The sequence below is a fragment of the Hemicordylus capensis genome, chromosome 1 (assembly GCF_027244095.1).
Source record: "Hemicordylus capensis ecotype Gifberg chromosome 1, rHemCap1.1.pri, whole genome shotgun sequence".
NCBI classification, from domain to species: Eukaryota; Metazoa; Chordata; class Lepidosauria; order Squamata; family Cordylidae; genus Hemicordylus; species Hemicordylus capensis.
The window spans coordinates 366,604,896-366,627,911 of NC_069657.1; the positions used below are offsets into that span (position 1 = coordinate 366,604,896).

Sequence of the window (23,016 nt, forward strand, 5' to 3'; positions counted from 1 at the left end):
TTGTTAGATTTTTATACCACCTTTCATTAAAACAACCTCAAGGCAGCTTACAAAACTTTAAAAAGCAATTACACAATAAAAATATTAAATTGGAATATAAAAATACAAAGCCAATTAAAAGTTTTAGAAAACATACATGAAACCATAAAATACAGAGCAGCAGCAACAAACAAAAAAACACTCATATAAAAGACTGGGTAAAGAGCCAGGAACTATGATGGAGACTGAGGAGCAGATGCCCACCAAGAGAGCATTCCAAAGTCTGGGGGCAAAATTGTTTATATATACATATAAACTTATTTATGTGTATATATATATATATACACACATTGTGTGTGTGTGTGTGTATGTATATATATATATATATATATATAGAGAGAGAGAGAGAGAGAGAGAGAGAGAGAGAGAGAGAGAGAGAGACTTGTATTATGTACACCACCTAGATAGATGGATAGATGGAGGAATATAAATATAAATAAATAATCAAAACAAACATCTGTGTCAGGACCAGACACTCCATCCTTGCCTACAGCACAAAGTTGGAACTTTTGGGCTAGCATGCTTTACTGAAACCAACTTTATGGAAGGAATTTGAAACTCCAGCAATGCAAGTCTTGGATAGAGACTGCACTGGTATTCTTGGTAAATGGTTTTATTCTAGAGATCAACAAAGATAATATTTCTCAGTGGTTCAACAAGAACCACTCAGCAGCCTTTGATACTGTATTCTTTTGGGTCACCTTGAATATCTGGGCGTACCTCTGAAAGTGTACTCCAGTGATTTTTATTATGTCACTTTCCTGGGACTCATCATGTAGGATGTCACAAGGCTCAGAGTTATCATCAATGTTGTTTATATGAAACTGCTGAGTGAGATTACCCATAACTTTGGGTACTGGGTAGGGATGTGCAAGCTCTGGCATTTGGCCAGTTCAGCAGCAGAGGCGGGATTACCTTTAAGGAGCAGGGAGGGTATCCTTACACACACATACCCCACCGCGTTTCCCCTGCCAGTGCTCTTGCCAAAATCGCTGGCGTGGGACAGCACCATACCTCCTTGCTGCCCTGGTCAGCATCAAACTGGAAGTGCCCAGCACATTTCAAGATGCAACTTAACATATTCCCATCCCACTTATTTCTTTCCCTACTCCCCCCTCTGTCTCTAAAGCACACAGCACAGTTCACAATCACACTTGGCCGCGTGTCACCGTGTGGGCCAGCGTCGACCACACCACCCAGGACAGTCTAAAGAGGATTTGGGGTGCCCTGGGGGTGGGGAGGATTTCAGCTCATGTTAGAATGAGCCTTAGCCAGAAGCAAAGTGTCAAGAGAAAGACCATTCTTCCTCTCATTGCATTGAGTATCTCTGGATCTTTCTTCTCTCATTCCCCAGTGGCTGGAGTTACATTATATCTCAGGTAGTTCAGCTGAATGATGGCAACCACATTAAGGTCATAAGAATGTGGCTCAGTAACAGGTACAGTTTCCCTAACATGGGAGGATTTAGCTGAAAGTACCTCATTTAAACCACACCTATCTTCATTTCCTTACCCCACTCATCCCTTTCTAATAAAACCAGGCACTCTCTGTTAACTTTATTCAGAATCAGGAGTCCTGTCATCAGCCCCTCGGCTACCTTTTGAGAAGCACAAAGATAGTTTCTAAACTGAAATATATTTAGATCTGCCAACTGATCCTTTCCCCCACCCACCCCAAAGAGTCTGACTTCCCTGTGTTCTAGCTTTCCAATTATAGCTCTCAACTAACCTACCTGCGACCTACACTCCATGGTCTCACACACACTGCTTCCTGCAAAATCAATTTCCGCAACTAATTATAGCCACTGGCACTTCCAGTAATGGGCCCATTATAGCAGAAAAGCCATTGCTGTAGCAGGGGGTATTTTTTTGTTATTTTGGGGTTTTTTTGCTGGAAACATCTGTTTCAGTGGAAAGTGAGCACATCTTTATAACCAGTGTCAATAGAAATCCAAATGCATCATCAAGGTAACCTGAATTTTATGCCAAGAAAAACCCACTTATGTGATATGAATATATATATATATATATATATATATATATATATATATATATATGCATGCAAAGCACACAAATCTGCATCTATTTGCTTGGTTTGCATAATTTACTCTCTTTCTGATAGTTGGGGGAAGGAGGAAGCCCCATCCCCTGACAAGTGGAAATTATGTTTTGCTTGCCTACCTTTGAGTTTCTGAGGATTCATCAGGCAATGGCCAGAAGTTTTCAAGTTTGTGTCTATAACCCTTATGACTAGAATGTTGCCTTTTAATACATTGGCAATTGACATTCACTGCTTGTATGATATAGCTTCAGAAAAGAATCATGAACTATCCCATCTTGACTAAACATTAGACACTCCCTGAGGTCATTCACACAACCAACCAGGGGTGTAGCAAGGTTGGAGTGGACCCAGAGACAAGATTTTAAAATGGGGCTCCCCCTCACTGAAGCTCAAATTATTTTTTTAAAGGTTTTGTACACTGTGGATGATGCAAGTCATTTAATGGTACTAGAGAAAGACATGCTCTTCTGGTAGCTCCAGGTCTTAACACTCACATCAATTTCGGAGGATAAATACAACTGAAGGAAGCCCGGGCGGGTGCACAGCTGGGGGAGTCAGTCATGTGACTTGCCTCGGGGGGGGCAAGGCAGTGGGCCCCCCAGACAACTGACTCCCCTTGCCATATTATAGTTATGCCCCTGCAACCAACAAATTGTTCTAATAAGAACTAATCTGCCTACTTTCCTTTCTCTACAACTGGGCTAAATACGATTCAAATTGAGTTCCAAAAGTTAGATCTCTTGCACCTCAAATGTTCATGCGGCTGCCATCTTGGATCAGGGTGGATAACATCATTACAAACTACACCACTGAGGTGCCCGTGTGTCACTCACTACAACTGTACCAAATTTGGTTCAAATCAGTTAGACAGTCCTCAAGTTAGTGCACTTGCTCCTCAAAAGTTCACATGTCCACCATCTTGGATCAGGGTGGATGACATAATCAAAAACTACACCATTGGGGCATCCCTATGTGTCCGTACAGCTATAGCAAATTTGATTCAAATTGGTTAAGTGGTTCACAAGTTAACCCGCTTGCATCTGAAAAGTTTACACTTCCCCCATTTTGAATCGGGGTGGATGACATCATCACAAACTACACCATTGAGGTGTCCCTACAACTGTACCTGATTTGTTCCATATTGGTCCAGGTGTTGCAAAGTTGATGGGGGGGCATACACATGGATACACAGACACACAGAATGCCAGGGGATTTCATAAGCTTGCTGGAAAATAGGCAAAAAACGGGATAGGACAAGTGTCCTACTGAACACTGGAAGCACACACACAGGGGTGTAACTATAATTAGGCATGGGGAGGCCATTGTCTCAGGGGCCCCCACCTTGGGGGGCCCCTCAGAGGCTCTCCCCCACCCAGCGCCTACCCAAGCTTCCTTGTGAATCACTTCTTTTTTTCCAATTTCCAATTTATATTTTTTTTCTCCTTGTTCCGACTGCTGCACAGCTATTTCTTCCTTGTTGTCTGTCTCCACCCTTTGCCTCGTAGGGCTGGGCTCCTCCTCCTTCCCCATCCATTGGCTGGCTGGCAGGCACCTGGTGGTGCCTCACGTGATCCAGAAGAAAGTCACATGATCATCTCAGCTGCTGCCTGGAGCACGCACCGGCTAAGCAAGAGATCACTCTATCACAGCCTGCCTGTCCTGACTCACAAAGTTTACAATCAATCAATCTAGCTAGAAGGACTTAGAGGAGGACTTTCGGAGTCAGAAAGACAACAACAACTTAAGACATGGTGGAGGAAGAAGGAGGAAAGGCGCGCGGTGGGGCTATGCGGTTGGTTTTTACTAAGAGGAGATTGTATTCGTCTCCCTGACCCTGACCTATGGCCCCCGCTTCTCCCTGTCTGTTCTCTGCCCACCAGCTTGCCCCCCCACCCGCTTTCCTCCCCAGCCCTCCCCGCCCGCCCTGCATAGTCCCCGCTTCTTTCTTCTCGCCTGGCTGCTTCTCCCCCTCTCCCGGCCTGTTCTCTGTCTGTCCACCCGCCCGCATGGTCCCCCGCTGTCCTTCCCCTTCCCCACCTGCATGGTCCCCCGTTCTCCTCCCCCCTCCCTGGCCACCCACATGGTCCCCGCTTTCCTCCCCCGCCCACCCGCATGGTCCCTGAGTCCCTGATTCTCCCTCCCTTCCTCCCCACCCGCCCGCATGGCCACTTCTCCCCGGCCAGCCATGGTTCCTGGCTGGCCCGGCTTTCCTTCTCCTGGCCTACCCTTTGCCCACCCACCCGCCCGCATGGTTCCTGGTTTGTGCTCTCCCCCCGCCCACATGGTCCCCGCTTTGCTCCCCCTTCTGTCTCCAGCAGTGGTCAGCTAGGAGAGCTCCTGTTCAGTGGTCTCCACGATCTTGTTCTTTTCCCCCACACCTAGGCTTGCCTAGGAGTCTGGACTCTGGAGGCTGTCTGGACCCTTTTTAGCTTTAGCTCTTTAAAGGGTATCCATTCACTAGATTTGTTGAACTCAATCCCCCTTAATATTAGGGGGTGGGAGGCATTGGGCACTCTCCCCTCCCTTCTGAAGAAATTTGACTTTGTTGCAGCTGAGAGCTTCAGCCTTTCTTCCCTATCCCAAACTACAATTCCCAAGGTCTTTGGCCAGAGCTGTAACACAACTCACTTTAGATGAATTGTACTACCATGTGTATCTCAAGACAATTTGTGAGCATATGAAAAGTGCAGCCATATAGTTTGTGATTGCCATGTCTGCGCTCCCCCCCCCCGTGAAGGTTTTTGTGCCTTTCAGAGCTGCATAACAGGCAAATGTAGGGTTATTACATTCAAAAGGTATATCCTTTTGAATGGGGAAGGAGAGGTTGGCGGGGGGGGGGATTTTAAAATCTTCTCTCTAGGCCCACTCCACCCTTGTTACGCCCCTGCACACACAGCTCCCAAACCTGGGTAGGATACTTGTCCTACCCAGTTTTCAGTTGTGTAAATAACCAAAAACAATTTTCAGTTGTGTGAATAACCTTTCTGTATTTTAGTACATGGATCACATAATCTGGGACACCAGCACACAAAAGACCTTTTGGATGGAGTAAGTAGAGCCCTCACCTCAACAGCATCCTATTCCTATCCCAACAACCACTTTCTATTGACTCTGTGGATAAGTCTGAACAAGAAGTAATAGCATCAAGGCACTTGGGCTATGTAAGGAACTCTTTTTTATAGAAAAGAACAATACTATTTTCACTTGCAGTCAGCAATATATGTGATGTGTGGTTTTTTTTGGTCTGTATCATTCCCGACATGATCATACCAGTTTTTTTATAGTGTCTTCAGAGATAACTGCTAGAACCAAACAATGTTCCCAAAGGTACAACCATCACTGCTGAACTGGTGTAGTTATACCTCTGTTGGATAGCACCAGCAACAAGTGATCCACTCACCAGCTCAAGATCACTTTATTTTCTTAAAAATCTAGGACCAGCATCACTCCTCACCATGGCATGTTTACACAGAGGGGTGATTGAGTTGGATTAGCATTTTCAACACATTTTAGTTATTCTTAATTAATTTCATGGCAGAGACATCTTAGCCAGTGGCGTAGGGAGAATGCCAGCAACCCCTGTCCGGTCCACCCAAGCCACACCCCCTGAGCCTGACATCAGATATTCAGGGGCTGCACCTGGAGCTTCAGCCACACCCCTGCATCTGGCATCAGAAGCGCAGGGGGCATGGTCACATTTGAAAACGGGGTTGCGCGCACTTGGAGGGCTGCCCATTTGCAAGTAAATAACATCCAGCACCACATTTCCAGGGCAGCCAGGAGTGTATTTCCCTGCTGTGCGGCTCCATTTTTGAAAAGCTTCAGCCAGCGCTGGGTTCCCAGCATGGCCAGTAACATGTCTCCCTGCCATTACAAGCAGGATAAGGTGCTGCCGGCCGCTGGATGTTATCTATTCACAAATGGGGGGGCTGTCAGACGCAGGGGTGTGGCTGAGGTGCTAGGCATGGCCCCAGGGTGTGGCAGCCTGGGTTCTTTGAAGAAGAAAACCCAGACACAATTATGGCTCCACCCCTGTTATCAGCTCTGTAGATTTGTTTGTTTCCACCTTGTTGCTCTCTGTGACCCAGATGCCTTCCTCTCTCCTTTCCTGCACACTGGGTTTGGTACCATAGAGACATCAAATGGGCTATGGCAAACTGTGACTCAAGGCATTAAGCCACAAAAGATGACTTAACAAAATATACACCTCTGGAGATATTATTGTTGCCAAAAAACCCATTGTGGGATCAGTCAATAATCTAAATAAATAGAATATTTATTTAGAATATCTATTTAGAATATTGCACAGTGAGGCTAACACTACGCAAATTGCAAAAATGACAAAAGCTAGCATCCCCCCACGCATCCACCTACCCCATAACAATGTAAGCTGTGCCAATTCACTTCTGCATAGCAACCTTTTATGGAACTTTTCTTAATACACACAATTTAATCTACTGAGATCTGAGATATGAAAACTCCTCCAGGAAAATTATAGATTGCAATTTTAATTGAAAAAGACCAGCTATAAACTGATCTCTAGAATTATGGTGACTAATTACATTGCTCCCTTCATAATTAACAAACTTTGAAGTAGTTTATATATTAGGTGTTTGCCCTTAGCTCTTGTAGCAAAAAAAAAAGTTTCCTACACTGAGAAAAGGAAAAAAGATGGTTTAGTGGGACCAATTTATTTTTATGCTTCCAGCTCAGTTCTATGCAGAGTTGGGTATATCTATGGCCACATTCAGACCTAATAGCTAACCGCAGTTAAACCTGGCCAAAGTTGTAACTCGTTACACTGGAACGCACAAAATCACGGTTACGGCCCAAAAGCTAACTGGTTTGCCTTGCTAAACTCTAATTGGAACCTTCAGTTATCTCTAAGGTTCTACTCCAAAAACTGTGGTTTTGCCACAGAGGCATTATATCTGACTCCCAGCGCAGCTAGGAGGTTTCACACCTATTCCAAACTCCAATCATAGAAGTGGCAGTGCAGGCCCACCGAGAGACGTGGCTGTTCTGTGTACAGCTGACTCTCGGAGAAGAAGCCCCACCTATAACATCCTCCCCTATCTTCCACATTCTGCCTGGCAACTGACATGCGTGTGGGCAGCTTTAAAGACACAGCCCTCTTTCCACTCTTGGCTGCAGGCTGCAGCCGGCGGAAAGATGTTTCCTTGGGGTATCAATCAATCAATCAATCAATCAATCATCTTTATTACAGTCCAAGACCAGCATAAGATAGAGCAGTATAGCATGATTAACACAATTATGAGACCATAAAACCATATTATTTTAAATTTTTATAAAGGTAAAGTGTGCCATCAAGTTGATTTCGACTCCTGGCACCCACAGCCCTGTGGTTTTCTTTTTGGTAGAATACAGGAAGAATTTACCATTGCCTCCTCCCACGCAGTATGAGATTATGCCTTTCAGCATTTTCCTATATCGCTGCTGCCCGATATAGGTGTTTCCCATAGTCTGGTAAACAAGACTGCTACCCTTAAAAGAGAGGGTAGCTATAAAATTATTAAAAATTCTAAGCATATAAAAAGTTGAATATATAGAATGCCAAAAACATTGGCTAAAATGAAGTATATAAAATAAAACATCTAACTAAAAACCTTAAAGCTCTAGTATAAACAGCAGTCTTAAAATATGCAGAGCTGATACAAGCTCTGTATCCTACACGTTGCCATGCAGAACTTGGCAGTGTTATACATGAAGACCAGATCTTCATCTGAGAGCAGCAACTGGGTATATTCATGGTTGGAGCAGCCAGGGTACGTGAGAAATAGCAGAAATATAAACTTAGTCTGAATGTCTCCGTAAAAAGGGCAAAAAAGGAGTACATGTTCTGTGGTTTCTACCTCCCCAGTGTCACGAGGACAAAGTCCCTCTGCATGGGATCTTTCTTAATTGACCTTCCAGTACTGCAGATGGAAGGGCATGACAATGGGCAAGGGTATAAGCCCTTCTGTGGCTTGGGATTTCTAGCTGTGACAGGTACGTGGTGGGGGAGGCAGAATATCTGAGCCTTTCCAAGGACAGGAAGGATGGAACTCTGCCTAGGTCAGCCAGATGCTCAGTGTCCATCATCCTCTGTTTGATTACTGTTTGCGCCTGGTCACGGCCCATAGCAAGGGGTGGTGGTAAAGCTCAGGAACAACAATTTAGTCCACATGGCCCTTTTCCAGGAAGATTGAAAATTGTCCAGTATGGTCAGAGAGGCCAAGCCCCGAGGGCTGAGGGATAGTTTAAGCCAGAGGTTAAGAATGGACAGCCACATTCAGGCCTCATCCTTTATCACGCCTGTTTCCCAGCATAGAGCAGCGTTTGAGACACAGCGAGGCACTTGGAGGGCTGCTGTTAGGAATTTGGACTGCACCAGCTCCAAGGGGGCAAGAATTGGGCACCATAGAGGAGTTGCACCAACTTTGGCCTCAAATAGTTTGAGCACTGCAGGGACATACTGGTCCCCTCTAGTCCGTAAGAATTTTAGAATGTTGGCGGAGCTCCTCTGAGCGGCGAGGGCAACATGATGGCAGTGGGCCTTTCTTGAACCAGAGGCATGTAGGACCACTCCCAGATATTTGAAACAGGTGACCTTGTGGCCATTTATACTCCAGGACTGAGATTTGGGCCATCTTTAGGTTTTTCCGCCATGACTTTATAGGACTTGGGCCATAGCTTTAATTTTTTGATAGTTGATTTCTAGTTTATCATTCCTGCAGTACTGGGCTTGAGTCACTCTTTTGAAACCTATGGGGGTCTTAGAGAGGATTGCAGCATCGTTGGCATAGAGCAGGGAGGAAATGCATCTATCCACCAGCTTGGGAGCGTGAAAGTCTGGGCTACTAAGGTGCTTCACCATGTCATTGATGTAGAAGTTGAAAAGGAGCGGGGCTAGGATGCAACCTTTTGACTCCCTTATGTGTCTGGATAGGGTTTGTGAGGTGTCCTTGTGGGTTGCACCTTATCTTGAGGGTCATTTTCTTGGGGTATAACTGGAGGTTTGGGGGATGGGGCTCGTGCATGGCAGGGAGGCACTGGCTACCGCAGCTGCAGAGACTTCGCCACCTGAACTAAGCACGCAGCAGTGTGTTTGGAAACATGAGTGGGGTGAGGTGGAGTAGAGTGGGGTGGCCAGCACACAGCACTGCACCCCTGTAGTACCCTCCCCAACAGGCGGTAGCACCACCACACAGAAGCTGTACCCAAAATGACCTTTGCAGAGCAAGCCATACAGCTTCCTTGCCCACAGCCAGGAAGAACGACCTGGCATGGGAAAGGAGCTACCTGATGGACAGGTGTGCTCCAACAGTGGGTGCATGTGAGGTGGCAGGCAGGGGTTGGCAATGCACCCACACCAAGGGCTCTCTTCTCAAGAGCAAGACTGGAGGAGGTGAATTTCACCCCTACTGTGCTGACCCCTCTTCATCTCCTAGCTAGTTCTATGCCCCCAAAACTGCCACTTGGCAAAAGCAAGGATGTACACAGTGCACACAGGCTTCCACTGTGGGGATGCACAGTCCAATAACAGTACACCTGCCCCTCACCCTGTGAGCAAATGTGACAATGGAGTATATTAATTTGACCCTGTGAACAAAGTGATGGGGATGTAAATACTGAGAGGATGCTTGTTTTGAACCATTGTTGTCCCCATGAAGCAGCCTAGCCATTGTCTGCAAGGTTACTCATTAACTCCACAGCCACAGGGATAACTTGAGGAAGCGAGGGAGAAAGGGAGCTAGCCCTATGGGCAGGCGGAAGGAGTCTTGTCCTGCCACAACTGCCCAGAGGTCTGCAGATGGAGGCAATCCTAGGTTGCCCTTGGCCTGTCTGTACCCCACGCCTGCTTGCTTCTAGGGAACAAAAGATGAATCTGTCAACAATGACCACTCCCTCCATTTTTGCCCTTATCTATTGCCCTTAGGTTGGCACATTTTCTGATGTGCCCCAACATGCTATCGTTGAATGCTTCAAGTTGCCAACTCTTGCTCGGCCCTCAAGGCCACGAGTACGCTATATCCCTACACCTGGCCCTAGGCCTCCAAGTGGGAACTGCTTGCCCAGCCACACCCACACACATCCAGTCCCGCACAAATGTGTACGAGCTGGTCACCCAAACAGCACACATCTGCCCATCCACAGTCATGTGATCAGTGCTGCTTGGTTGCCCATGACCTCAAGTTTGGAGCTGAGGCCCAGCTGTGCCAAACAATGGATTCTCAGCCTCCTTCTTCCTCTGGCCCTTCAGCATCTGCTGATACATTCAAGAAGGTCAGGGTGAGGCCCTGGAGTGATGGAACCTATGAACATAGGAAGCTGCCATTTACTGAGTCAGACCGTTGGTTCATCTAGCTCAGTATTGTCTTCACAGACTGGCAGCAGCTTTTCCAAGGTTGCAGGCAGGAATCTCTCTCGGCCCTATCTTGGAGATGCCAGGGAGGGAACTTGGAATCTAGATGCTCTTCCCAAAGCAGCTCCATCTCCTAAGGGGAATATCTTACAGTGCTCACACTTCTAGTCTCCCTTTCATATGCAACCAGGGCAGACCCTGCTTAGCTAAGGGGACAAGTCATGCTTGCTACCACAAGACCAGCTCTCCTGGATGGAGAGATGGAGACATTCACTAAACTCTGGACCAGAGATAGGGTCCAGACCTGGCTACAGAATAGCTTCAGAAATGAGGAGGCCTATGCCTGGAATTCTTTTTGTCATGATATTTCCTTAAGCAAGTACTTGAAAGAAAACATTCTGAACATATTAACAGTTCTAAGAAAATTTGGCAGCAGTGATCAACATTTGATTACTTCTGATCAACACTTGGTTGCATAAAGCTGGGTACATAAAACTTCGCAAATCAAATCTGGACAATGGGAACAAATGACGTCCTTGTCGGCTATTAAAGTTTATAAAGGGATCCCAAGTTGACATAAATGACTCAGTTGAGACTTCATTCATATAAGCTGAAACTTTAGAAATTGAGATATAATCCCATAGTTCCAAAAACCAATCATTTAAAGAGGGGACTTCAGAAACACATCAATATGTGCATATAAAATCCTGGCTGCTGTAATCATGTATAAAGAAAGCTCATTACATTTAGAAGGAATATAAGGTTTTGTCATACTTAAAGATTTCTGGTAAAAAAAGGAAATTTAATCTCTAAAATTTGTTCCATTTTCTCATGAATTTGCTTCCAATACAATTGAGCCTTATTACAGGTCCACCACATATGAAAAAATGACCCTGATTGGTAATTACATTTCCAACAGTTTTTTTAGAATGAATTATCTATCTTATTAATTATCAGGGTTGTCATGTATCATCTGAAAAACGTCTTATACCAGTTCTCTCTTAGGTTATAACACATTGTAAATTTCACGGTTTTTTTCCACTGGTATTCCCAGTCAGAAAAATCAATCGTCATGTTGAAATTCTGCATCCTGCGCCTGGAATTCTGATCACATGGTCATCTGTGGCTACCACAGGTCTGCAAGCCAGTGCAAAGAGAGGCTGCAGCACCTCAAGAAGAAGTCCAAAGAGGTAAATGCACACAACAAGGTGTCCAGAGTGGAGCCCTGGACAATGGCCCACTACAACTTCCTGGCCACTGTGTTATCAGACAGGAGGGACATAGTACCTGGTGCCATGAGCACCTCAACCCAGACAAGAGGCTGAGGGCCAGCCAGCCAGCTGCCAGCCTTGCAGCTGTGCAGAGCCTTGGCAGGGCCTCTCCACCCTCCTCCACCATAGTAAGTGGCCAGCAAGCAACGTCCGCCACCACAACTGTGATCACAGAAGATGCAGCCATTTCCTCCAGTGAGACCATCCCCATAGCCCAGGCTCTCAGAAGGGAAGTGCATATCTGCCCTTGGGATGGGGCAACAGCAAGCTTCCCCTTCTTTTGGACTCCTTCAGACAGCCTGGTGGTCTAGTAGCTACAACCACAGTAGCCTCCCAGCAGAGCTCTGTCTGGCCTGGCACCTTGCGCCATGCTGATCCAACCCAACAGCCACACAAATCGCTTGGTGCCAGGGAGAACTTCAGGGCCCAGCAATTGGTGCAGGTCTAGTTAAGCGACCAGGCTGGTCACCTCCTCAATGAAGCACTGTACACCATGCAGGAGGGAGAAGGGAGCAGCAATGAGACAGACATAGAGGAGATACTCCAACACAACCTGGACTTGGTTGAACTGTTCGGGACCGAGAGCAAGCTGATGAGACTTGAGAGTGCAACGCTAGAGGTTGGAGGACTTGGAATCCTCCGGGAAGAGGCCCTTGTGGAAGGAACACACCAAGAGCTGCTCCTCGTAGAGGACCGTGGGTTGGAGAGCGTAAACTGTCTGAAGCCAAACCCTGTGCCAGATAGTCAGGACAGTTCAGCCCCCTAATCCTCTCTCCAGCAACACTCCTCCAAACCCAAGGGTGTACAATAAAGGTGGGCACATCTGGGGGAGAATTGGCATTACAAGGGTTAAATCTGCGTATCCATGGGTCACAGGTGGCCAGAAATTACCTCCAAGGTAATTTCTGACGGAGGTCGAGTGTCCATTATCCGACCATGGATACGCGAAACCACAGGTGCTGGACTCACAGTTAACGAGGTTCTCCTGTAAATATTATCATCTCCATATCGCAGCTGGAGAGCTGTGGCTAAGAGGGAAAGGCTTCCCTAAGGCCATCTAGAGAGTTTATGACAGTGGAGAAAATGTTATTTGGTTCCAACACTTCCAGAGCTATATTTTCACATATACTTGCTAGAAAGCCAATCCATCTTTATTTTGGTCAATGACCAGAAACAAAAAAGAAAACACTTAAACAACCAACAAATCATAATTTATAATACAAATCATAATGCTGCATACAAAACACAGCAGTTTGTTACCAATAACCTAAAAACTCTTAGAGCTTAATATTCTAGCTAGCAGTCCCCTGCTATCTTGGCAAAGAGGCACCTTTTAATGTGGTGATTCTCTTTATTTACCAGAGGGAGAGTAACTGGCCCTATCGACCCCCAGCACAGTACCTCCAGTGACTGTTGCTGGTGTCTATCTTGTGTTTCTTTTTAGATTGTGAGCCCTTTGGGGACAGGGATCCATCCATCTTATTTATTTATTTTGTTATTTCTCTATGTAAACAGCCCTGAGCCATTTTTGGAAGGGTGGTATAGAAATTGAATTAATTAAATAATAATAATAATAATAATATCCCCCAGTGAGGCACTACCTTGGTGTGGTTGTGGGGCTTGTGTGCTCTGAGGAAGGTGAGAGCTATGCCAGAGGTCCAACCATACTGGACAGGTCTCACCAGAGGAGCCAGACAAAGAGTGCCTCTCCCATCAACAATATGGTGAGACTTAACTTTAATAAATCTATACCGGATCGGTCGTCGCCTGGGTCACCAAGGACGATCGGAGGCCCGGTCTACCCGGCCTCGTCCCGGCGGGTAGACCGGGCCTCCGCCAGAACTCCCAGATATCCTTTGCGGCACGCGTGCGCCGCGCAAAGCCTCAGTAGCTTCTGGGATTTTGCCGAGAGAGGAGCTCTGTTCGTGAGCTCCTCTCTATTTTTAAATCAGCATCTGGTGAGGACTCGGGCCGGGCAGCTGGGAGGGCGGGTGAGCAGGTGGGTGACGGGGGCAGCAGTAGCTTTAGCCCTAATCCGCTCGTGGGGGGGGGGGGCGGTGGGGGCGGCTGGTTTCCAGCGCCCCAATTACTCGTTAATATATGGGTGCTGGAGGGGGCAAAGAGGCGGGAGGGGTAAGTAAGCCCTCCCCGCCCTAAAGGAAAGGCCCCCCTTCAGTGCCGGTCCGGACTGCTCCGGACCATGCACATCCCTAGAAATTCTTTCATTATTAGGTCCCATAACTAAATCCCTGTCATGAACATCCCCCCCCCCACCCCTGCCAGAAAGGCAATTGAGTGATTCTGTGTTACCACTAATGGTCACTAATCCTTGCGTCATCACCTGGTGCCCCAATGGCGAGGGACCAGACTGATTTGTTCCATTAAATGAAACTGGCACAGTATGCTGACTTGCAATAGGGCTCAAAATGGCGGTTGGCACTTTGGCGGGAATGACCATTGCCTCTACTACCAGCTGCTGTGCTCTAACCGCCTGCATCTGCAGACGCTCACTGAGAGGGGCAGAGGATGACGCTCGCTTTTTCTTCTTCCTTTTGGGCCCCTCCACCTTCAAATGCTTTGTCTTCTTCAAAGCTTTAAGCTTAGCTGGTGCCGATAAGGCAGGCGGCTGCAGCCCTTGCTCTGCAGAAAGAGCCCCATCCAGCGCGGCCTGCACTGGCAAGGATCCGCGTCCCGTCACCACGGGAGTTTGTGGTGATACTGAAAGAGGTCCCTCTGAAAGGGAACCTCTGAGCATGTTGCCCATGTGGGCTAACTCCATAATAAGAGAGGAGGGGGACGAACTACAACATTGAGATATACAAAAGATGATGATGATGGAGTATCCATATGCTGATATAATTGATGATATTTGGGATGTGTTTGCTGATATTCCTGGCACTGCCATACATTTCAAACATAAACTTCAGATGATACCTGTACAACACAAAGTGAGGAATCTGGAAATGCTAATGTACCCATAGCATTGTGCCAACCACTTAAAGAGGAGCTTTCAAGACTACAGCATGCTGACACCATAGAACCTGTTGATTAATCAGAATAGTTCTCTCCCCTTGTTCTTGTATGAAAATCAAATGGTACGCTTTGAATGTGCGTAGATATAAGAGATGTGAACTCTAACATTGTAGTGGATTGTCACCCATTACCCCATATAAATGAAATTATGGGGCTGCTGAAACCTCCATTATTCCCTATGGGGAAAAATCTTAAAGACGCGTAAACCTCAAAAATTCCTAAAAAACCAGCCCTTTGTCCTATTTGGAATCTGGGTGTACCACCCTTGGGGCACTGCCACCCAACACACTGTTTTGCCCATGAAGCCCCACATAAACAGGTTGAAAGAGTGAAGAGAATGATGAACAACAACGACACTTATTTTTTTGGCACAGTTACTTGAGAATTTTGCAGCGGACGGGAGCCTGTCTCTGTGGCACTAGCACAGCAGCACAACCCATTTGTGGATTCAAGCAATCTTTCAATAAAAACACTCCCTCCCCATGGAACAGTGACCACAGGTCATTTGAGATAGCAAGATAGATCAATGAACTGCCTTGGTACTATGGAACAGTTCCAAAAGTTTTTAACTGAAGTGGAGTGAGCCATCGCCCAAACAAATCAGCCTACTGTTCAGAATTATTGAGATTTATCATCACTGCATTTAAGAAAGTGCAAAACCATGGATCATGGTTACAAGAAAGAGAGAAGCAACTAAGATTCCTGGGGATGTCAATAGATTGACAGGGGTATTCCCCACCCCCCTCCTTTTGTCTCCTGTATTCCCATGTGGATGACCTGTCTCTGCAATGGCAAAAGTTGTGAACCACTGGCTTAGACATCATGTTCCACCAAATTACATTGTGGCCTAAATTACATTAGACTGCTCAACTTGGGCAACAAAACTTGGACACCACTATAACTCATAAAAATCAGAAGAAAAACAAAATAGCTCTTCAAAAGACCCCTGAACGAGTCAAGAGATTCTTTCTAAACCTTTGGGAAGAAAGATCTGTGTAATTTCAGAGCTTTCCTAACCAGCTTCTCGAAAAGCTTCTCCACCCGATTTATACCATGGCTTTTAGCAAGAGCTTTAGAATTGCATTGAGCTCCCAAAGATATTTGGGTATTTCTGTCTCAAAGTGCTATCTTCCAAATCCCTTTGCAAGGTCAGTTTGCATTTCAATCACACTGAATACAACACATACTTAACTAAACCATTCAACAGCTTTTTGCATATCTTATCTTCTGCTAATCACTCAGTGCCTCCGCTGGAGTGGAGAAAGTCAGAGAAGTCAATCTGAATTGCAATGCTTTTCCAAAGAACAAAGCATTCTGTCCGAAACACAGTCATTTCGATTTGGATACAAAAATCTCTGTTTTTTAATTCTTGATTTTGTTTTGGTTACAAAACCTCTGAAATTGCCATTTTCGGGCACAAAACGTTTTGTACCCGAATCGAAATGCACAAGCCTAGTTCCCAATATTCTTGACTGAAACAAATTGAAATCCAAGGAGATTCTGTCATATTGGATGATGGAAAGAAATTGAACACTTCGAGACTTTCCAGCATGCGTACTATGAAACAAGAGGTACTGTAAGGGGGAGTCTGATCTCAATAGAGAAACTGAAGAGAAATTAGATCTTGCCTCCAGTTTTGACCTCACAGGTGAGGCTGATGAAAGTTATGGACAATCCTTGGTACCAGAAAAACAAACAGCTCGTGTGCCAGAAAACCCAAAACTTAGGAGAAGTGTGTGTGACAGGAGACCATCTAAAATACTTCAAGACTTTCTCACTAAGTTTTAAATCAATTCAAATTTGGTTGTTATAAAGGAGAGGGATGTGTTATATTCTATCCAGTAACCTTTTGTAGTTTTTTGTTTGGATGTTTGTTCCAGTGGGGATCCTATAGAGAGTGTGGGGGTGGTGACAGAAAGAAGAGAGAGGGAAAAGGGAGGAGAAAAATGAAAAATGGAGTCATTTCTGAATAAAGCTTAGTTAAACAAACATAAGATTGCTTTTTATATCTCAGAGGGATACCGTTTTAAACAACCTGACCAAAAAAAACCCCAAACCCTCTGTGCTGGGGACCTGATCAAGCTGCTATTTACTGATTTATTTATTTTTAAAAACATGCTAGTCTCTCACATGTGCTTCAAGTACACTCTAGTTTGACCCCTTGTGACAGGAAGCTGCCTGCAAAATTGACTGCCAGGACACTAAACTACATTGACATAGCTGGGTGGGTTTTATAGCTGAAAACAAGAAGACTTGATCTATGTAGCTGGATGGGGCTTATTTACATGTTCAGTTGTAGAAATCTTTTGACACATTGGAAAGCACAGTAAATTGTTAAGCACAACATTATGTTGAGCCTCAACTGTCTGGGAAATAAATTGTATTCTAATGGCATCACTTACCTCAACCTCAAAGGGTACTGTGGGTGAAAGGTTCTTAAAGCAGACCTGAATGCAAAGGGCAGATATTATTTTGTATAGCTTTTCTTGGCTTAGGTTATTCCGGCCCCCCATTTTGCTGTAGAAGTCACAGCAATTGAAGAACAATGAAGTGAGTATTATAAACCTATTGCAGTTACACCAGTCATTTGAAAAACTCATTGACCTTAAATTGAATGCTGAGGGCCTCTCTTTTTCCAAAGTACAGGGAGGGCATCCATCATGCTTCGAGACAGGGCCAATAGAAATTTAGCACGTCGTTCACTTCCTTGGTAACTCCCTCTCCAGCCCCCAGTTCTGTCCTGTCTCGTTTCGCAGACAGACCTATTTCGTTCTACTCAGCTTGTTTATTGCCAGATCTCTTCTCGATCTTCTGTGTGCGAGTGGGGGGAAGGGAGTCGCCAATCATCCCCGGTTTGTTTTACACTCCTGTTGTGCCTCAGTATCATTGTTCCCTGTCTTCCCACCCCTCCCGTAATACGGGTTCCATGCTATTTTGGTATAACACTATCTGTAGATCTTTCTGATGCTTCCAGCCCAATATTAAGATTCCTTTTTGTGACACATACACTTTCCCTTCTGTATGTCCTTTGTATTCCAGGACAGCAATGAATTATCCATTTATCAGGCTTTTACCCCTTAAGAGCTGCCAGGTCTCTTAGCTCTCCTGCATATGCTTTGCTTTTGCAGGGGGGCAGTGTTATGGTTTTAACTGTTTAACCAATGGCGGCCCATGAACACGCCACGGGGGGGCACAGGAGGCAGATTTAAGGGTAAATGAATTCTGTGCTTATCTCCACAGCTCCCACACCTGAACGCTGTTCAGAGAAGCGGTGTGCCGCCCAGCAGTCCCTGCAGCAGGGAATCGCCGCCGCCACTCAACTGGCTGCTGGCGGGGGCTTGGCTCCATGTCAGCAAGGTGAGTGGCAGGCGCCCTGGGTGGCACGCCACTTCTCTGAACAGCGTTCAGGTGTGGCGGCTGCGGAGGTAAGCACAGAATTCATTTACCCTTAAAGGTGCCTCCCCCCCCCCCGCAGTGGCATGTCAATAAACACAGTGCTCATGCAGTTGCACAAGATCGCTCTTGCACAAATGTTGAAAATTGCACAAATGCAGTTGCACAATGGGAAGGCCATTCTTTCCAGTGGACATACCATTGTGCAACTGTGTCTGCACAATTTCTGACATTTGACGAGAGTGCTCTTGTACAACTGCACGTGCACTCTGTTAAATGCACACAGCAGCTCTCATTGTGTCCAAAACACCCATGGGACACTGCACAGTAGGTAAGCCATGGTCAATGTATGTATTTGTCAAGACAAGATGGAAGCCCACAAGCAGGACATGAAGGTTCCATTCCTCCCACTTTGTGTGCTCCCAGCAAAGCATACTCTGAGGTTTAGAACGCTGAACATCATTATGCTGAACAGTAACTGATGATGGCCATCTCCTCCATGGATGTGTCTAATCCCCTTTGAGGCAATCTAAGCCAGTTGTCATCATCACTATACCTTGTAGCAGTTAATTCCAAATGTTGATCATGTGGTCTATAAAGTGGTACTTTTGTCTATTCTGAATCTACTGCCTGTCAATTTTATCCCGTAGTTTGGGAGGTGGCTCACTATGGATCTGTCATTTCCATATACAACCATAGGGACATGGTTTCTTGCATTATGTTCAGATTGCCTCATAGTTTAGAAAAGACAAATTGTATACTTAAAAAAAAAAACAACCAACATCTTGGACTACTTTAGGCATATCCGTTAATCTCTTTCAGGAGATTAATTTTATGTTAGACCATAACATCAATCATAACCATTTTGTTCAAGAAAAATTTAAAGAACAACCATCAGACATCAACAAGGTACCCAAGATTATAATTATTCTCCCATTATTGTTAAACACACTTCCTTTAAAAGGTACACTTCCATAAACACTGTTACACACTTGAAGGTAAGAGTAGTTAGCTAAGTAACCTTGTACACCAGGACAGCGGAGTCTGCATATAAGATCAACATATACCATGTAATGACTGGCATAATGCAGCATATATGTTCCTAGCCAAGAGTCAAGTGGAAGAGGCTCCGTTGAGGCATATGGGGATCACAGTTCAGAAGATTCTTTATCAAGCTGGATCTTCTAATAACCATATTTTTTCATCTAAAATAGTAAAAAACAAACACCTCTTTCCTGCCAAATTCCTCTGCACATATTCTATAGTTGGGATAATAAAATGTTGCCTTTTAATAGGTAAAAGTAAAGCGTGTTGTCAAGTTGATTTCGACTCCTGGCGCCCACAGAGCCCTGTGGTTTTCTTTTGGTAAAATACAGGAGGAATTTACTATTGCCTCCTCCCACACAGTATGAGATGATGCCTTTCAGAATCTTCCTAAATCGCTGCTGCCCGATCTAGGTGTTTACCATAGTCTGGGAAACATACCAGCGGGGATTCGAACTGGCAGCCTTCTGCTTGTTAGTCAAGCATTTCCCCACTGCACCACTTCAGGTGACTCTGCCTTTTAATAGCCTTGCTCAATCAAATCTCTAGGATCAAGACAAAGGTGAAGTGAGCCATCCTTTTTTTGAGTTATGACAAGGCTATTGGCCCATGCTGTTGGCTTTGTAACCTTAGAAATAATGCCCATTTTATTCAGATGATCATTTAAGTTTGGGCAGTATAGTATATGGAAGCTTCTGACACCCATGAATCACTGGCAGTACCTGAGGATTTACATAAATGTAACAAGATCCTGGGAACTGACCAAGCCACTCAAAATCATCAAAGTATGTCTTCAACAGGTCATCCTTAGTGGCCACTATAGGAGTCATTTGATGTACTTTCCTTACAAGATCAAGTGCAATGCAGGCTTGCCTGCCTAATAAGGGTAGTTCATTATGTTCTGTGATATAAAATGTTAAAGTAGTGTCATGAGAACCAGCCTTGCAACATACTGTAATTGCACCCCAGACTTGATCCTGGCTCCCCCAAACAGGGGCATACCAAGGTAATTTGGGCAACTGGAGCACCCAGCCATAAGCCCACCCCCCGCATGAGCGCTCCCAAACCTCCTTTGGGGGGCACACCCCACCAAAGCTCTGCTTAAAAAAAAAATAACTCTTACTGCAGCTGAGGGGTGGCTGTGGGGTGGTGGAGGAGAGCAGTCCTTCTCCCTTCTCCCTCTCCCCCGGGCAGCAGTGGGGTGGGAACAGGAGCGATGCTGCACTCATCTGCTCAGGCCAGCCTCTTTAAGCAACTGCGAGGCATGCCTGTGCAGTTGAGAGATCATTGCAAGCCCATGACATCATAGGCTTGTGATGATCTCTTCTGTGCAGGCATGCCTCACAGTTGCTTAAAGATGCTGGTCTGAATGGGTGAGTGCAGTGTCGCTCCTGCTCCCATCCCACCACTGCTGAGGGAGGGGAGGAAGGAAGAGGGACTGCTCCGCTCCACCTCACAGCCACCCCTCAGCCACAGTAAGAAGTTTTTTTTTAAGCAAAGCTTTGGCAAGGTGGCCCCATTCAGGAGTTAGATCGAGGGAGTAGTCTTAGCAGAGAGAGCTGCTCTTGGCCACGCTGCAAAGGCAGTGCTGGTCATTTAACTCCTGAATGCGGGGGGCATGTTGGGACTGCGAGGCATGGCCCGAGAAGCAGCGGCCTGGGTTCTTTGAACCCGGTCGCCCAATAGTGGCTACGCCTCTGGCCTTCTTTATTCAGACAAGACTGCAACAAACTTTGGCCAGCTTGCACTTAGAAAACAGAAAGCTAAGCCACACCCAACCAAGCACATCTTCAAGAGACAGGACATATATAGTACATCCCCTTCCATGTGCACAAGATGAATCATACCTAGAATATTTAAGCAACAAAACTGTCTTCTTTGATAGGGGCTAGGTATTTTAATTTAGCACAGTATGGCAATAAATATCACAATTTTCAGATGCTTTGAGAGAGAAGAATGCTTTATAATGAGAGGACAGAAACAATAGCCAGGAACTCCCATATTCTGAATCTATCTTCTCTGAACAGGGGCAAGTAGTTTTGCCTTGATCTTTGTTTCCACTTCCACAAAATACAGATAATTACTTACTCCACATTATTATTTAGTGAGCCTCTTAAAATACTTTACAAGTGAAAAAAATGGGCTCAGTATCAGTGTATTATTCTAATAGAGACGGCACTGAATTTATGGTGCCGCATGGTAATTTATGGAACTAATTAAAAACTGAGTAGGCTGTGCAGATTTTTAAATGCTTAATCAGTGACTTGAGGACCACCTACCTTTGCAAAGACACACACTCTATGCAGTAACATCTTCCAATAATTTATGATTAAAGTAACAAAGCCATGAAATAAAGTATAATCCTGATGTTAAATTTCCAAGATAAAACAGTTTGCTGCAATTGGGAAGTAATTAGAACATACTGTTTCATAGAATTTTTAAAATTGCAAGCTGTTTCATGTAGTTCTGGCTTGTAGGGATGCATTTTTGGTACATGGCTTGGATAGCATTATCCAAGAGCAAAATATAGTTTGAGAAGCAGCCCCTAGTCATGAGGCTCTTTGGATTGTGGCTACACTGGGGGAAAGGCCCCACAAGAAAAGGTTCAGAACATCCTGTCTAGTGCACATGCGCTACTAAATAGCTACTCCCTGCAAGGCTTTGTAAGTGTTATGGATCAAGTCATCATAACTACCTGTTCATCTACATTTGATTAATAGTTGGAGGCAAACTTGATGGTTGTTATGTGCTTGGTACTACTCCAAATCACTCTCGAGAAAAGCCATGATAGGTCTGATAAAAATCAGGTAAAGTGCATCTCACAGAAAGGGCTGATGGGAAAGCATTAGGTGACTCTCTCCCTCTTCATTTCTTCCTCTAGCAGCAGGAAAGAGACAAAGGATTCTAGGAGGGAATGGGACAACTCAGCGCTGCCAACACTCCATGGCCAACTCACCATGGGACAATTCACCGCAGGGGCAACTCAGCGCAGGGGCAACTCAATGCGATTCAGCTTCATTGGCAGTCAGAGTAGTGGGGGTGGCAGGGTGGGGGAGAGAAACAAATAGAATCATGCTAAATAATAGAAACAAATAGAATCATGCTGCAGCACTCAGCCTTCTCATCGACACGAAGTTGGTAATATCCCCACCCCCACCCTGTGTACACATCCTGTCACTGTGTGATTGTTGCCCAGCCTCAGGGATGTTGAGAGGATAAACATAACCAACCACTTACAGGGCTCTGAACTCCTTGGAGGAAGAGGGGGATATAAATTCAAGTAAAATAAGAATGGAAGGAAGGCCTGGCAGCCCCACACGGAGCAGCAGCCTCCAAAATCCTGGGGCGGTGCCGTCCCTCCCCTTTGCCACTCTCCACGAGAAAACTTTCCCCATTTCAGTGGAAACTGAAAATTTTAAAATGAAAGAAAGTTGCTTTGGGATGTTGGCTGTGACATGATTGTCTCTCAACAACAGAGCTCAAGCGGGGGCAGGGGGGATGGGGATGCAATAATTTTTTTAAGATTTGAACATTTCACACACACATTCAAAATCAGAGGGAAAGGTCCGTGAGCCTCCTCCTTGCAAAGTATTTGCATTGGCTATAATTAAATGGTTAAGAAAGGAAATTTCCAAGAAGTCACAGAAAGATAACCATGCCATCACCTCAAGGCGCTCCCCTCAATTGCCTCCCAAACCCTCCCAAATTTCTTGTTTACCTTCTCCAGAGGCTTAACTGTGCCTGTGTTTATCAATCAGAAGCAGAAATTGCTACCTGGGCTTTCCAGCAAAAAAGTGGGGGGAGGGACTG

The 23,016-nt window shown here is 45.4% G+C and overlaps 1 long non-coding RNA gene across 1 annotated transcript; it reads left to right on the top strand.

Annotated features, from left to right (window-relative positions):
• Positions 1-3,719: 3,719 nt before the first annotated feature.
• On the top strand, positions 3,720-5,309 carry LOC128344184 (uncharacterized). Its single transcript, XR_008315705.1, has 2 exons — positions 3,720-3,892; positions 5,096-5,309. It is a non-coding gene; the product is annotated as an uncharacterized LOC128344184 (long non-coding RNA).
• The last annotated feature ends 17,707 nt before the right edge of the window (positions 5,310-23,016 follow it).